Here is a 6,517-nt window from a genome sequence, read left to right as displayed (position 1 = left end):
CCTTAGACTGAGCTCAGCTGCAGCTCCTCATCCTCCTTAGACTGAGCTCAGCTGAGTCTGCTCATCCTTCTCCCTCTGAGCTCAGCTGCAGCCCCTCATCTTCCTTAGACTGAGCTCAACTGAGGCCCCTCATCTTCCTTAGACTGAGCTGCAGCTCCTCATCCTCCTTAGACTGAGCTCAGCTGAGGCCCCTCACCCTCCTTAGACTCAGCTGAAGCCCCTTGTCCTCCTCACCCTGCTCAGACAGTGGTGCCCATTTCTCAAAGAGCCTGTGAGGTCATGGTTTGGTTTTCTTGTCCAGGTACCTTCGTTGTAAAAGTTCTTTGCAGAATTGAGAGGAAGAAAACTTGAAGTGGCAGACATAAAAAGAACTTGGATCCTTTGGATCTGACTTCCTTGCATTTTCTGATGGGAAAATCTTGTGCAACATCCCTGGAGCCTTTGCATTCCAAGGTGTGGATTGATCAAGACCTTTGACAACACTGCAATAGCATTGCAGGTGACTTTTGTCTTCTTATCCTTCAAAATTCCTTTTTCTCCCATTTTCCATCCATGGGATGTGGAGAGGAGACTTCAGTCGCCAGGTCTGGGGTGGAAAACCCCTTTCTGGGGAAAATTTAAACAAGTGAAAGGTTTCAAACTTCTCTGGGGCTGCTTGCATTTTTTGTTTTCTGTCTCTCCATATTTAATCATCAATAAATGAGCAAGAAAAATAAATAACTGAATTGAAATAAAGCCATTAACAAAGCAACCCCTCAGAAAAGCTCTGGCAGCAGTGACAGGAGCGGAGCAAGGCTGGCTGTGACCTACCTGGGCAGGTGTGAGGTGTTTTGCTGGGCGTTTTCCATGCATGTGAATCCTTCTGGAGGCTGCTGATGCCTTGGGTAGTATTTGCTATCCCTTTTTTTATGCAGTCATGGGATATTCTGAGTTGGAAGGGATCCTGAAGGATCATTGATCCCAGCTCGTGGCTCTGTACAGACATCCCTGCACTACCCTGTGCATCCCTGGCAGCCTCGGGGCCAGGACCATTCCCTGGGGAGTCTGGGCAGTTCCAGCACCCTCTGGGGGAAGAGCCTTTCCCTGATCTCTAGCCTGACCCAGCTCCAGCCATTCCCTGGGGTCCTGCCCTGATCACAGAGAGCAGAAATTGGAGCTGCAGTCCCTGAGGAATCTCCCCTCAGTCTCCCCCAGCTGAACAAGCCAAGTGCCCTCAGCTGCTCCTTGTGCAACTCCTCCAGACCTTTCCCCATTCCTGTGTCCCTCCTTTGAAGGCTCTCCATTATCTTCAGACCTTTTTCACACTGTGGTGTTCAAACTGCCCCCAGGACTGGAGGTGAGGCTGCCCCAGCCCAGAGCAGAGTGAAACAATCCCTTCCCTCACTGTCCAGTGATGCTGGACCTGCTGCCCCCAGGACCTGCTGCCCCTCCTGGCTGCAGGCCACGCTGCTGGCTCAAGTCCATCTCCCCATCCATGAGAACCCCCAGGTCCCTTCCCGTGTGGCTCCGGGGCTGGCAGGGGACGGATGCTGCGTCTTTAGCGGCATCTCGGGCTGCGCGGAGGCAGCTCCATTGAAGATTTGCAGGAGAGAGCAGGAGGGGGGTGTGGATGTGGCTATTGGCAGAGCTGTGCTGACATCCCTGGGAACAGCTGGGATCTGCTCCGCTGCCGAGCCGCTTCTCAGAGCCCCGAGCTCGCCGGAGCAGCCGCAAAGATCGCGAGCGGTTTTTATTTTTTATTCGGGAGAGCTGGCGGGGGCTTCCCAGGAGCAAGATTATCCTGGCAGAATTCCTCTTGAACTGGTCACGGCCATGGAGTCTCCGCTGAAATCGGGAAACAGCTGACGTGCTCAGAGTGCAGAACCACCACGGTGAGTTTATTTTTAGAATGAGGTTTTAATTATTTGGGGCTCAAGAAAAGAAAGATTGATCAGACTTTTCCCCTCCCTGGTGCAAAATGCGGCGTAAATGTGGGTGAATATTTCAAGGATGGGGACCTGGCAGTGTCCCTCTCTTGTTGGTAAGCACCAGCATTTTTGCTGCTGGATGGGGTTAATTTAAAATGGAGCTGAATTAAATGAATATGTGGCTCTGGGATCCCAGTCAGGACTTGGGAGCGTGAGATGAGCTCTCCTCTTCCTCCCTTTGTGCTGCCGGGGATGCACCTACGGAGAGAGAGGGAATCCCCGGTCGGCATCCTGTGCTCTGCCATGTCATTAAGGAGTTCCCCTGACAGCATCATGGAATCTCCTTGTGCTCCAAGCGTCTGCAGTTTGCTCCTGGGTACTTCCCGTTCTTTTGCAAAGGCAGAACCTTCCCAGCTCTTCTTTTGGGTTATATTTTAATGGATTTACTTGTTTGGAGCTGGCTAGTTGATGGGGAATGTTGGCTACTCAGTTGGCTCTGTGCCATGTGACGTTTTCAGGGTGGCTTATGCAATTTGGTGTTCAGTAGGACAGTGCTTGATACATTAACCCCATTTTTTAATTAATTTAAATTAAAAAAATAATATAAATTTAAATTTTATATTCATTTAAACCCCTCGCTAAATTTGGTTTAGTGGCGTCAGGAGGTTGGATTGACTTTTTCCCCTCCTCACACGTATCCATCGTCCAGTTTTACCTAACACCCAAGAAGTTGTGCTCTCTTCATTACAGATTTAGTGCTGGAAGCTGGGGTTTTTTGGGATTGAGGTGTGGTTATTACACTTTGGGATCTCAGCATCTCTCTGTCTGCTCCTCAGACTCCACACTCAATCCCAACTTCTGCTGGCAGCCAAGAAATGATTTCTTCGAATCATTATTTCTCCATTTTTTTTTTCCTAAGTTAAAATCCATTTCTGGGTCCCACCTGGAGAACACCCAATGTGATGAGTGGCTCTGTGTCCTCTGCCAGCGTGGGGAAAAGCAGGAGCAGCAGCTGGACAGCAGGAGGAGGGATACAGAAAACATTCCTGCCTTTTGCCTTTCTCCTGTGGAGGTTTTCTGGGAGCTGGGATGCTTTGAGGGCAATAAACAAAGTTTGGGGATGTGCTTTACCAGCCAGGTCAGCCGAGGGAATTCCTTCTTCCCTCATTCAGATTTTTTTTTTAATGCTGCTACTCCTGCCTGGCACAGGCTCAGCACAGGAGCAGGTGCCAGCAGGAGAAGAGTTTTCCATGTTTTCCTGGTTGGTACCTCTGCTGCAGGTGCCTCATTATGGATGGGCTCAGGTAGAAGGAATTCTACTTGGGGTTCTCTAAAAAAAATCAGGAGCTGTCCCAGGGATTTCTGCTGAACCATGGAAGGGTTAACAGAAATCCCTGCTCAATGCTGTCCTATTGCATCCTGACACTGTGGAAAGTAGGTGGATAATTCCTTGTTCGCTTTTCAGGAAACCCCTGTGGTGGACAGCCCTCATTAATTGTTGCTGGGAAACTGCTTTGACGTCACCGGAGCAGTTCCCTGCTCTCTGGATGAATACAGGAATAGCTCGTGATGAGGAAGTGGGAAGTGGTGTGAAATGGAGCAGGGAGCTCTGACAGGGGATTCTCAGCCTGGATTTCTTTCCTCTCTCCTGTAGTTCTGCCCAGGAACCCTCAGGAACTGTCCACAAACCTTCAGTGCTGCATTGGGAGCAGCTTTTCCCTCTCCAGGAAGCCCTTCGTTCTCCAGGGCTGTGCCACTGGTGATCATTCACTTTTTAACAGCTTTGGGGTTCTTTTGGTGTTGGTTTTGGGTTTTTTCCTCCCCAGATTTTGGAAAGGAGGAGTGAGAAGGTCATTGCCTAAAGCAGCTCCCAGAAATCAAAGGAAAAGAGAGCAGCAGGATCTCTGGTTCCTTTCTTTCTAACATCAAATCAGTAATGTCCCTTTTCCTATCTGAGGGGAGAGCAGGGCTGAGAGTGGCCCTTGATGCTGGGAGCTCCAGGTTTGGACAACTTGGAATTAAAATGGTTTAATCCCACTTTCCTTAGGGAAATGTTCCTTAGGACTTTAAATCCTGGGGTGTTTGTGCAGTTAGTTCCTTTCTCCCAGTGTTAACCTGCCAGTGTCTGGGAGATGTGGCACAGGATAACTGCAGCAGGAATTCTCTGTGTTTCCTTTTCCACACATGGAAATTAGATTTAAGCAAAGTTTTCCCACCCAGGTCAGAGTATTTAAGAGATTTTTATACCCAGAAGTGCTGGAGAACAGCTGGGGCTGTGGCTCAGGTGTGCCCAGGTGGGACATGAGAGGGCTCAAAAAGGGAGGAAAATGAAAGAAAGGATCTGAATATGGAATCATGGAATGGTTTGGGTGGGAAGAGTCCTTAAAGCTCATCTTGTTCCACCCCCTTGCTATGGAGGGACACCACCCACTAAACCAGGCTGCTCTGACCTGGCCTTGGACACTTCCAGGGATCCAGGGGCAACCACAGCTTCTCTGGGCACCCTGTGCCAGGGCCTGCCCACCCTCACAGGGAGGAATTTCTTCCTAAAATAAGAAATATCAATGTTTATAAAACTTTTATCCACCTTTATGCAATTCCTGGGTATCACATGCAAATTATTTTGGTAGGCCTGGTCACACTCCTGGAGTAGAGTGAGAACAAGTTGACAGCTCTCCTGAGTTTAGCCCTTGCCTTGATGGAGGGAGGTAACAAAATGTCAGAGTATTTTATTCCCCCTGAAATGTTTTTGTGCTTTGAGATGTTTTTCACAAGGAAACCTCCTGATTCTCCAGAATTCCCTTCGACTCACCTGCATTTCCTGTCTCCTTGTTCATATAAGGTTATTTCTCCCCTTTTCACCTGGAGTCGAACCCTTCCATCTGCATCATAATTTCAGAATTTGATGTCATGTGGGGGTGGAGATTAGGATTTAAAGCAATGACTAAGCACGGGCACTGTGCAGGCAGAGACGTCCGGCCTCCTGTGGGGAATCTTGCTGAGTTTTGTAGGAGCTGGAAGGGAGGGAGGAATTCAATCCCTCTCCAACTGATAATAAGGAATAGGGAGAGAATTCAGAAGAGGAGGCTTTGGAGTTTGAGTGTTGCTGGTTTTGGGGTTTCTCACTGAACCAGGTGCTTGTCCCAGTGGGAGCTGTTACCTGACTGGGAGCAGGAGGGAAGGGGAGCGAGCTCCAAAGGTGCTTTACCTGTCGGAGTTCTGGCTGAGCCTGCAGACTCTCCCTGGGGTACTGGTGCAGCGATGTTTTGCCCGAGTGGAGCTCAGGATGGAGCTGTTTCAGGAGCTTTTATCATATTAACACACCCTTCCATCCCTCTTGTTGCACCCATCAGCTGCCCCTGGCTGCCGGGATTGTCCCAGCTGCTCTTCCCTGGCCGAGGAGGAGCCACTGGGACGATCCCTGGGCACGGAGAGGACCCGGCAGAGCCCGAGGGGCTTCGTGCCTGGATCGGCAGCCCCCTCCCCACCCCACCGCCTCCACTTTTCCTTGTGCGGAGCCTTTTCCGCAGCCTCTGCCGCGCTGGGGAGGGGGGACCTGAGTCACCCCCGGCCCGTTGCTCCTGGCGACAGGCCCCGGTTGCCATGGAGCTCGGCTCCCCGTTGGCTGCCGGGCCGCCAATGAGCGAATTGCTCGCCACGGCATCACCGGTACCCAGCGGGAGGGCGGTGATGGGTGCTGGGTGCTGCTGCCCCCAGACAGGGCAGAGGGGAACGCTGGGGGAATCGTGGCATGATTTGGGCTGGGAGGGCTCATAAAGGCCCTTGTGTGGCAGCTCTGCCAGGGACACGGCCCTGTTGAATGGCCCATGGAGCCAGTCTGGGACAGCCAAAGCAGAGCTGGTTAATAACCAAGGGAAATGGAGGGAAGGGAGGCAGGAGCCTTGTCTTGGAAGCCAGGTGGGAATGCTGAAGCACTGGCACTGGTTCCTGTGGCCATGGCTTGGGCAAGTGCTGGGAAGGTGAAGCCCACCTGGAATCCCGGATTATCCTGATTTGCAAGGCGCCCCAAGGATCACTGAGTCCAACTCCCAACCCTGCACAAGACATCCCAACAGTCCCACTCTGTTACTGAGAGTGTTGCCTGAACATTCCTGGAGCTCTGGCAGCCTCGGGGCTGTGCCCATTCCCTGGGGAGCCTGGGCAGTGCCCCACCACCCTCTGGGGGAAAACCTTTTTCTGATATCCATCCTAAACCTCCCCTGACACAGCTCTAGCCATTCCCTCAAGTCCTGGGTCACCAGAGAACAGAGACTGGTGCTCATGAGGAAGCTGCAGGTTGGGATGAACAATTCAAGTGTCCAAAGCTGCTCCTTCCAGATCCTTCTCTATCTCCATGTCCTTCTTTTGGATGCCCCCCATAGATCCTCTTATACTATGGGACCCAAAACTGCCCCCACAGGACTGGAGGTGAGGCTGTCCCAGAGCAGGACAATGCCCTCCTTCACCTCCTGTTTCCTTAGCCCTGAAACCTGAGAGGGAGAGGCTGAGGCACCTCGCATCCCTCCATCCCCACCTCACATCCCTCCATCCCCACCTCACATCCCTCCGTCCCCACCTCACATCCCTCCGTCCCCACCTCACATCCCTCC

General features: G+C 51.7%; 1 protein-coding gene across 1 annotated transcript in view; it reads left to right on the top strand.

The window, feature by feature from the left end:
• The first annotated feature begins 6 nt into the window (after positions 1-6).
• R3HDM2 (R3H domain containing 2) overlaps positions 7-6,517 on the top strand; it is a 31,634-nt gene continuing 25,123 nt past the window's right edge. Inside the window, exon 1 of the mRNA XM_015615683.2 lies at positions 7-1,871. The gene's annotated coding sequence lies outside the window, so the exon portion shown is untranslated. The remainder of the gene's footprint in view (positions 1,872-6,517) is intronic.

Source organism: Parus major, unplaced genomic scaffold (genome assembly GCF_001522545.3).
Source record: "Parus major isolate Abel unplaced genomic scaffold, Parus_major1.1 Scaffold220, whole genome shotgun sequence".
Lineage (NCBI taxonomy): Eukaryota > Metazoa > Chordata > Aves > Passeriformes > Paridae > Parus > Parus major.
Note: the sequence above shows the minus strand (reverse complement) of the source record. Positions and strands in the feature narration are given on the sequence as shown.